We start from the raw sequence: 11782 nt of genomic DNA, 5'->3' as shown, positions 1-11782 counted from the left end.
GATTAACAAATTGAGCATTATAAGGGGTAAAATGAATTATGACTTTAGTTCGATGTACGCTAGAGACAGCATTTCCATTCCAAGGTAGAGAGAACTAACGCTGTGCAGAAACTAATGTAGTTTTCATATAGTATTAATGACGAATTTTAAATGTTCTATTGTTTTGTCTAATGATCAGAGGTCAGGGTCTATTGGTCCCTGCGGTAGCTGCGTAATCTACAACCAGTGATATTCAACCTTTTCTTTCTCGCCGTACCCCTAGAGAAACTTTTCCACTGATACTTGTACCCCAAAATTGTTATGCTTATTATTAGAGCCAGGATGTTTAGACATTTATAAAAGTTAAAATAGGTAGGCAAAAAAAGGCAATAAAACGTAAAAAAGGCACAATAATCTTTAAATAAGGCATTATAAATTTTAAAAAGGCATAATATATTTTAGCAATAATTTTAAATTATATCAACATAAATAACATTTTTAATTTCTAGGTGACACTTGTTAACTTATAAAATACTATTTTTCGTGATTAACTGTCTTATCACAAACCTTACATAACAAAACTGTTCCATCGGTTGAAAACGCATGGTCACCAAATTCACTATACAGACAGACAGACATATAGATAGATAGATAGATAGATAGATAGATAGATAGATAGATAGATAGATAGATAGATAGATAGATAGATAGATAGATAGATAGATAGATAGATAGATAGATAGATAGATAGATAGATAGATAGATAGATAGGTAGGTAGGTAGGTAGGTAGTTAGGTAGGTAGGTAGGTAGGTAGATAGACATACAGACAGACATACAGACAGACAGACAGACAGACAGACAGATAGATAGATAGATAGATAGATAGATAGATAGATAGATAGATAGACAGACAGACAGACAGATAGATAGATAGATAGATAGATAGATAGATAGATAGATAGATAGATAGATAGATAGATAGATAGATAGATAGATAGATAGATAGATAGATAGATAGATAGTTGGCTAATAAATAAAAATAAATAAATAAATAAATAAATAAATAAATAAATAAATATTTGGAACTGCAGACCGAGAGGTCAAAGAATCGTTAGTCACTTTATGAGGTAGTGAAGGGTTTAGCTGTAATGTGAAAGAGGTTTATGGACTACGCCATATTGTTTTATGTGATGGTGATGATATTTATAACGGAATTGCTCCATATACCGTAAAATGTGTCGGATAGTAGTCGTGTATATGTAGTACACTTGGGAATACGTTCTGGCTCCAGTGACTTCGTGTTGGTTTGTGCACTGGTAGAGCTTTGCCAGACAGTGACTGATAACCTTAACAAAAAACAGATGCGCTTTTATGTTCTTAGAAACTACGTGGCAAGAAGTCGCTCTTAAGATGAGACATTTTATCAGCGACTTAAACAGGACGGCGACCTGATTTACGATGTTATAGACGGCGCGGAATGCCATGCTGCAGTAACCGGTAACATCACCGGGTTCAGAACTGGACACGATTTTGCACATAGTCGGTTTAGAACTAGTATAGGAGAGGAAGCAAGACCTGTCCTGTAACCTTATCATGTGCCGTGGCTGTTTCACCAATGCATATGGAGGAGGAAGATAGGTTTTAGGCCAGATCACATATTATAACAGATTGCTCAGCCTTATAAGCTTTGACGATAACAGCTTTTATCAATTTCACTATGCTGCCATCTAGCTACTGCATAAGAAGTCACATTGTAACTCTCATTTGAATTGCATTGAGCAACTGTACTTCCATCTAGCGGTCGTTCTCAGTCGATAGTGGCGATCCTGGTGGTTGTTCTCTTCCACATGTTACCGATTTTAACATGGGGATGGCCAATCTGTTATATATCAGGGGTTTTAGTCTGAGATGAACTTGCGTGTCGGTAGATTCGAAAAAAAGACTTCATGATATAGGCCAGGCTTGCACAAGGTTTGCGCTCTCCCAGTCGCTCACAGCTCGCGGGCGGAATGCAGATATTGGCTGCGCTCTGTATAAAGGTGGACTGGAAGAAGGGGTGATCTCGTACAAAATGTACACAAAAGAAAGTACTAGTACGAGTGTTCATGAAATGAATTCACGTTCAGTGTTTACAAAACTATCTTGGACTATTATTAATTAATAAAGAAATGTTTATTTTACAGAAATAATAGAAATTCTATAGCTACTTAAATATACAATATCATTTCGTTATATTTTTATTTATCAGTACGTCAAAACGGGGTTTTATGCTGTTGGCAGCTGAAAGGAACAGTACTGATCGTAATGAAACATCAGTTACAGATGTTCGATGCTTCCTTTATTAAAGTTGATTATAGAAAACAGTTGCTCACAAATATAAATGTTGAGCCAAACATAGCAATCATTTTCACAGCCAGTCTGTGCAGTCGTGGATATTATTGCTGAGGTTTAGTCTTGTAAAACTCAACCAGACTAGTAGTATTATTCAAACGGTCTTTAGCCCTTAAGTCACATTGAAGATCAATAAGTTCAAGCTGTAAATCGTACGACATTGTTTCAACTGGTGTTGAAGGAATTTATTATGATAACTTTAAACTTCTTTCCAATGAAGACAAGATCTTGGAACCTAGAATTAAATTAATTTTGAATTAAAATTATTTGTACATACTCGTTTAACATGGCTTCATCACGAGCAGTTTCTATCGTTGTAAAGTGAGCCATATTACCTTCCCAAAACTGACTTACGAAAAGTGTAAGTTTACTACTGAAATTCTGCAATTTATTCAACATATCAATAAAGAGCTGGCTTTTTCCCTGGAGAGAGATATTTAAATTGCTGAAGATTAATAAATTCTAACGTACCCTACCCCATGTAATAATGAAACTTTCAACTCCTGAACCTTTTTAATGCGATCTTCACCAACAAAACCTTCGTATCTCTATGTGTGAACTAGTAATGACGCATTATATTATATTTTCTCTTTCTTTCAAACTTTTGTGGCAGATAAGTATTGACTCCAGCTGCTGTGAAAAAATAAGCATTTTCCCATGCAATATTGAAAGAATTTGCCTGATGATCACGTTTTCCGTCTTTTAGATTCCTCCATTATGTAACCATAGATAGGCAAAGTGAAATAGCTACTGATAATACACTCTACACCAAATACCTGCATGGACTATCCTCTACCTGGATCAGGCCTACATCATTCCGACGTACCTTTCCGGCGAGCTGTTAGACGACTCTACCGCTCCGAAGGAGCGGCCGCGCTCAACGAGCGCCGTTTGTGCAGGCCTGATATAGGCTATAGCAGGGTTCTCAACCTATGGTACGCGTACCACTGGTGTTACGTGAGTCACTGTTGTGTGGTTCTTAAAGAAAGTGTGAATTAAAAATTGAATTACTATAAAATAGGAAAATATTATATGTAGCTCTTTTCAAACTTCAAGTAATGAAAAATATGACTTGAATAATGTGTGTTTGGATATAAAATTGCTGGTAAAATTCATGTTCTGGGAATAATAAGTTAATTAAGTAGTAAAATATCGCTCCAATCGAAACGTATTGGGAATAAATTTGAATAAGGAACAAAAAAAGTTTCCTTCCCAAACAGGATTCGAACCACGAAAGTCTTAGTTACCAGTCTATCGTGCTCTGGAGTGAACAAGGCTCTGAAATCAGCTACAAGGGTCGGTCCGGTTTTTTTTGCCACTACATAATGTAAATAAACGTAGAAACTTAATCTGAAATGTAAGCAATATTAATATTTTAAAGTGCATTCACTGAACGCTAGAAATACAGTATGTAGCTCAAACGACTATATCGCCAAGTTTATTTGGGGTTCTGACTGAAGAGGAAGACAGTTCACTGCGCTGCCTTACGTGCTGCATATGGTCAACTTATCGATGCCTTCTTAATGCACTAATGATAATAATTTTATCAGGATGACCCTTTCAGTATTGCAGTGTATTGTTATCTACTCTAAACATTTCATGCTAAAATGGTCACTGCATTTCTATAAAGTTCTGTTTGTTGCCGAAAAAAGATCCTCGATATTTAAGCCTGTAGGAATTTGTTTTTTTAAACAGTAATTCTACAAAACAACTAGATTAAAGGAAGCACCATTTTTTCTTTCACAATTGCGTGCTACGAATATTATAGAGTACTAAAAACGTAATTCTACTTTCCGATACCTGTACTTTCCACAGAAGTACTCACCTGTTGAACATAGCAGTGAATGGACGTATAGTCGCCATATTGATCACATCAGTGCACTAAAAAGGCTCCCTTGCTGTACGATACAGGCCCCCAAAGGGGGTAATATTAAACCGCCTCCCCAGGGATGCAGAATGGAGCGCCAATTGTGGCATGCGTCACAAGCCGAAATACATCATTGATCCCTTCTTTAACTCCACACGTGATTCACATGATAGGGTAGAGGGGATTTGTATTAAGTTTAACCTGTCTAGTGGAGGAATTCAGCGCAATGTAGTTCGGAAAATATCAATTTAAAGGGCAAGAGGGAAATGAGTACTTCTGTATTCAAAACAATCATAAAGCACGTATGAGTTCTGTGTTTGGTTCTACATACGTACTGTATATGTGAGCAAACGTTCCGGAACATGAACTCCATTAAGAGCGATAATCCTAAATTGACAGATCCACATCTGATTTCACTCCTCAGGCTAAAGGTACAGCCTAACATAACGAAACTGGTGAACAAAAATAGAATGCAGAGAGTGACGCACGTTGTAGTTGAAACTAAGTTCATTACAGGAGTTATTTTACTTTATATTCACATGAGAAATTAATTTTTTTTAGTTGTTATGAGATCAGTAGTCAATTTTACTTAAAATATAATATAATTACGTAGAATACTTTTATACTTTTCGTTCATTCATTCAGTGTTCTGTCCAAAGGCATGTCTTTCACTGCAATCTCGGCTTTCTCCAATCTTTCCTATTTTCTGCCTTCCTCTTTGTCTCCTTACATGATCCGTCCTTACGTTTAGAGTTTGATTTCTTATATCCATAGGAAGGCTATTACAAAATTTTACTGCCATATAACGCACTCCTTTTTGATAGAACGATAAATTTGCTGACAGACTATGAAAGTAATTTTTTGACGCGTATTTATGCTATGAACTGTTTAATTAGTTACAAAGTTTTCACTGTTTACATACGAGGAAATTTATTAATTAAAATATATATTGACGGGCCTTGGGCATTATTTGTAATTTTTTTAAAGTGGTCCTACACGAAACCTTAGATTTGACACCTACTGTTATTGTAATTACTCTTTTTTTTGTAGTAGGAATATACTGTTACTATATGTAGGATTTCCCCAGAATATTATTCCAAAACTCATTACCGAGTGGAAGTAGGCCTATGAAAAATACATTGTTTTAAGGTATTGATATTTACTACCTCTTGCATAGATCTATTAGCAAAATATGCTGAATTTAGTTGGGGGTAATTATTTAATATGATTTTTTCAATTTAACGTATTGCCGATTTGTAAGACAAGAAATTTGGTTATTGTTCTTTCTATTAGGGACCTGTTAATTATTATTGGGCTTGAAATTTGCGAGGTTGAATTTGGGATGATTTAAATTAGTTTTATTACAATTTAATACTGACTTATTGGATGAGTACCAATCACATATTTTGAGAAGAATTGCCTCTGTTGCAGATTGGAATGCGTTAGAGTTATTGGCTGTAACTAATTATTAGTGAAATAGTCTAAACAAATACCACTTGTGTTGTTTATTTACTTCTGATGAATTTACTCACAGCTGTGATGCTCCTGAATGAGCAGCATTCGTGGTATTGTCTATGATAATAGAAGATTAATAATGCAATTAGTTATTAGTTATGACTAGACTTCGTTGAATTGCCACACGCAGCGTGAAATCAGGTTGCCGATGTACGGTAGTATAGAAAAGGTGAGCGACCGCCCGGTCTTGTAGTATAAGCAGTTCATGTTAAGAGTTGTGACCGGTCCAAATAGATAGAGCAGCTACAGCTAATGTATACCTAAGTAAGCACTTGGAATAGTCAAAGCTTAACATTTGTTCAGTGCAGACAAGAATTCAATCAAACATACTACAATGAGAATGTTGCTGTTCCAAATAATTACCTTTGGAATACCCTTACCCCGCAGCCAGTCTTGACCCGTTGAAAAACGTGATTGGATGCTGTTAATTTTTATTCAGAATATTACGGCAAAATAATGGAGGTAATTAATGCATTAGATAGCACAGACAGTTCCGCTGTTGCAGCTGTAAAATCATTGCCTTCTGAACAGCTATTGGAAGATATTCTGTTCATTGATTCTGATTTTAAAATCGTGTCCAAAACATCACCCTGTTAGAATCGTCTAAACTACAACTCTCAAAAGTCCTTGATATAGTGGATAAAGTATCACAAATCGTTATCCAAAATAACAATTCACTAATTTCAGAAAAAGTGAAATGAAAGTTGAGAAATATTATTGCTAAAAATTCTGCCTATTCACAACTTCGTACTATAAATGATGTACTATCACGTCACGACAAGACATGTGAAATTGGTGTGCTAAAAAGTAGTGACGTCCCGTTCTTCAAATATACACCTATTACATCGTGTGATGTTGAACGTACATTTTCCTAAAATAAAAACTGTTTAAGTGACCATCGGAGGAGGTTACTTTGCAGTCGCTCAAAATGTACGTAACTCTTCACTGCAATGCACATATTCAGGATGATGTGAGTATATTACATTAAATTTTAAGAGTTAATACTGTACATCTCACTACAAAATAATTGTATGTTTACATGTTTAGACATTTGCTACTTCAGTGATCATTCATTATATTTCTTGAATGCAGGATTCAGGTTTTATTGTAACCGCAGTATACTGCTCAGTGTTTACATCAGAGGCATACTCCATCCGTTACACGGTTACACGTCCCTTTCTCATATAGTCTATACCGCGAGCGTAGTAAACCTTACGATTCTCGTGGCAATTCCACGAAGTCTAGTTATGACAAATTATTTTTCTCGACAAATCTTTGCGAAATAGACCCAAGTTGATTGAAACTTTTCTGTTCGGAATGATTCCAGAAATATGTAATTGAATTGGTGACATTATTTTTCGGTACACACTGTATAACACTCAGACCTATTAAAGACCTACAAGTATAAACATTTGATTAATAAATTCAGCGAAACGAATACTGGAACAATACATTAGATGTCTTGATTTAGAGCTGTTACGTTCCTGTTATTCTATAAGATGATGGAGACATCATTTTCTCTTGAAGGAAACAAACATGTGGGTAGTTACCCGGAACTAGTCTTAACATCTTTGAACTATTTGCGACCCACAGCTTCTGCCAGAGATTACTTCTTTCCAGAACGTTGAACAATTTCACGAAAGTTTAGCTTTCTCTACAGCACACTTCTAGAAGATGGATCGGCAAAGGAGGAAACAATTTTATATTACCCACATTCTCTTGAAGTAAACGTTCATTTAATCGTGGCATTAAAGGACCTATGTGCAAGATATGTGAGCCAAAATATCTCCAAACTACTGTGTGAACACAAGAGTCTGAAATACAAATGTATTAATTACAACCCACGGAGCAGAGTTGTCACCCATTTCTCTCTCATATGCATCACTTATTAAATAAAAACAATTGTTCACTCTTCAACATTTGAGCTCTTTAGCCTTTCTTCGATCTATACAGATTTCGCTTTCCCTTAGCTCTGTAGGCTTATATTTGTAAATAAAATCCTAATATTAGCCGTTCGGCTAATATGACTAGCAGATGCTAATTTCGTAATTGCAACATTTCTAGTGATTTTCACTGTGTTCTGTTGCAGAATATTTGTCTCAGTTCGAATGACTTCTTTGTAGTTGTAGTAACTTCAGTAACGAGGCGTAATATTTTGTGAATGTAAGCACTCTTGGATGTAAACTAAATTGATCACTGAAGAAGGGAATTATTATTATTATTATTATTATTATTATTATTATTATTATTATTATTATTGTTATTACTACTACTACTGCTACTACTAAATGTTAAATGTTATGTTTTATTTAACGACGCTCGCAACTGCAGAGGTTATATCAGCGTCGCTGGATGCGCCGGAATTTTGTCCCGCAGGAGTTCTTTTACATGCTAGTAAATCTACTGACATGAGCCTGTCGCATTTATGCACACTTAAAATACTACTACTACTACTACTACTACTACTACTACTACTACTACTATTACTATTACTACTATTACTACTACTACTTATATATACCGGGGTAGCTCGGTCGGTTAAGGCGCTTGCCTACCTATCCGGAGTTGCGCTCGGGCGCGGGTTCGATTTCCGCTTGGGCTGATTACCTGTTTGGGTTTTTTCCGAGGTTTTCCTCAACCGTAAGGCAAATGTCAGGTAAGCTATGGTGAATCCTCGGCCTCATCTCGCTGTCACCAATTCCATCGGCGCTAAATAACCTCGTAGTTGATACAGCGTCGTTATATAACCAAGCAAAACAAAAAAACTACTACTTATGGCTTTTAAGGAACCCAGAGGCTCATTGCCGCCCTCACATAAGCCCGCCATGGGTCCCTATCCTGAGCAAAATTAATCCAATCTCTATCATCATATCCCACTTCCCTCAAATCCATTTTAATATTATCCTCCCATCTACGTCTCGGCCTCGCCAAAGGTCTTTTTCTCTCCAGTCTCCCAACTAATACTCTACATGCATGTCTGATTAGCCCGTACGTGCTACATGCCCTGCTCATCTCAAACGTCTGGATTTAATGTTCCTAATTATTTCAGATGAAGAATACAAAGCGTGCAGTTCTGTGTTGTGTAACTTTCTCCATTCTCCTGTAACTTCATCCCTCTTAGCTCCAAATATTTTCCTAAGCACCTTATTCTCAAACACCCTTAACTTCTGTTCCTCTCTCAAAGTGAGAGTTCAAGTTTCACAATCATACAGAGGAACCGGTAATATAACTGTTTTATAAAATCTAACTCAGATTTATTGAGAGTATAGACTGGATAACAAAAGCTTCTCAACCGAAAGTAACACGCATTTCCCATATTTATTCTGCGTTTAATTTCCTACCGAGTGTCATTTATATTTATTACTGTTGCTCTAATTATTATTATTATTATTATTATTATTATTATTATTATTATTATTGTTATTATTGTTATTATTATCATCACCATCACCATCATCATCATCATCATCATCACAACCGAATCAATATTATAATTTAATTTGTAAACAGTCAAAGGAAAAGCTAGAAAAATCATATCAGAAGGCTGGATAGAACACTCATCCCGAAAGAAATTCTGTAGTATGCTCCTCGTGGGAAGAAGATCAGTTGGTCGCCCGGTTAAGAGATGGAGTGTTGTGAGACCGTAAGAGACCACTTGGTCCGCACCCTTAAGACACAGACAGTGTGACGTCATGACTTAGATTTGGTATAACGTCGAATTCTCAAAAAAAAAAAAAAAAAAAAAAAAAACACCTATCTCTAGGGGAGAGTCGTTCCACGACCTCAACCATTGTTTATGCTACCGTTGTCTGTTCTTCTCCTTTACAAATACTAAAACTGAGAAATGTGTAAATGATAGTAAAGGATAAAATATGAATATACAGTTTGTTTTACGAGTTGTCTTTCGTAGCTGCTGAGAGTAGTTGCTCGAATATGGAATAAATAGCGCTTTCACCATCATATCCTCGGGGTCTAGCAATTTTATTTCTATGCAATGAAAATGAAGAGAAATATACCACAAGATATCATTAGTACAAATGCGTTGAATTATTTCAAGTTGCTAGTATGTTGTCCGGAAGGCTTTTGCTTTGACCAATATTCTGTGCTAATGATTCAAATTCAGATCTCTAACTGGTGTACAATACCCTCGAAACAAGGCTATGCTACAGAAACTTTGTGAAGTGGAAGTTTAAACTAAGATCCTACAGTATTCTCTGTAACTTTGTCTTAACAGTAATTACAGCTGTTCAGGATATTCCGTATAACTACCTCATTCAATTTGCCGATGTTTTGTTGTCCTACATGATCCAGCTCCGGCCCAGACACAATTATTCACGAAGGAAACTGTGATTAAGGTACTGGCCTGGAAGAGTCTATGTTTTATACTGCAAACAAAGCGATTGTGGAGAAATATTCTATCGAATATTTCATACTCCCAATCAACAACATTCCACCATTGATCTGTTACTCGTATCGTCACTTTATCTTCTTAAGAATGCTGAAAATAATTCCTGTGTAATTTTTTGTTAACTATTACACTTTTACTACGTCATACTACTTTTGACCAATAAAACGGTACGAAAGGACATGTTTCAACCAATCGTGGCTGTTTATCGCTACAATTTTATCACTTACCTAGCATTTGTTTATTTTCATCACTTTTCTAGCATTTGTTTTTATCACTTCCTTAGCATTTGTTTCTTTGTTTACTAACATTTCAAACCGCAAACGACACTATAAAATATGCTTTTTGATCGTCATTTGTTTCCTGCATAGATAGTCGACTGAAAATGGCGGCTCCGTTCAAACGTTTTGGTGAAGGTGACATTAGTGAAATAGAATTTTAAGTCCGTTAATATATATTTTATTGTATTAGAGTAGCCTACTTTATTTCATCTAATCTGTATATACGTTCTTCTGTTTTTATCACCTACCTACCATTTCGCATTCCCAGACATACATCACTCAATGATATCATTAAAAGATCTCTGACATCTTGTGGCATCCCGTCTCTTTCGGAACCACCAGGTATTAGTCGCGCGGATGGTAAACGGCCCGATGGTCTCACCTTAATTCCATGGTCTAGAGGAAAATCTTTAATTTGGGACTCCACATGCGTTGACACTCCAACTCCATCTCACTTGCCGAATACCTCCAGACGCGCAGTATCTGCTGCTGAATTAGCCGTAAAGAAAAAAAGTCAATAAATATGCTCATCTTTTAGACAATTATATCTTTATCCCCTTTGCTGTGGAGACCTTCGGTCCTTGGAGTCATGACGCTAAAGTTTTGGTGTCTCAAATCGGCCAAATTTTTATCTCCATTACTGGTGATCGACGTTGCACTACTTATTTGCGTCAACGCTTAAGTATTGCTATTCAAAGCGGAAATGCAATGAGCGTTTTAGATATTCTTCCCTAATCAAGTCCTTTAGACGAACTCTTTCTTCTGTAAAATTTATTAAGTATTCTATGAGTAAATATTTGTAATTTGTTTCTTTGTTCGCCAACATTTCAAACCATAAACTCTTTACGGTACTTTGAAACATGCTTTGAGATCGTCATTTGCTTACCGCATAGACAGTCAACTGAAAATGGCTGCTCCGTTCAAACGTTTTGGTGAAGTTAACATTAGTAAAATAGAATTTTGGTAAGGCAATTAATACAGTATTTTATTGTATTAGAGTACTTTATTTCTTCTAATCTTTATATACTTCCTTCTAATCGTGTAATAGTCGATTAAATCCGACTCGAGTTTTGATTTTCCCCAGATAAATCGAAAACTCTAGTGAGATTACTGTTAATAAAATCAACGTAGGAGGAATTATCTCAGAGTACTTAGTATTTTTTACAATTTTCATTCTATCATGACTCTGAAATTCCCTAGCTCTTTTCTCACTATAGTAGAGGAAAGTGCCCTAAACCGGACTCCTCTCCCTAAAGTGGACCCCCCGGTCTCCTGGCTCTGCATTCTCTTGAACTCTAGCAGAACTAAGTGTAAATAGTAGTTTAGGCTTCTACCACTCTGTA

The sequence above is a fragment of the Periplaneta americana genome, chromosome 8, assembly GCF_040183065.1.
Source record: "Periplaneta americana isolate PAMFEO1 chromosome 8, P.americana_PAMFEO1_priV1, whole genome shotgun sequence".
NCBI classification, from domain to species: domain Eukaryota; kingdom Metazoa; phylum Arthropoda; class Insecta; order Blattodea; family Blattidae; genus Periplaneta; species Periplaneta americana.
Note: the sequence above shows the minus strand (reverse complement) of the source record.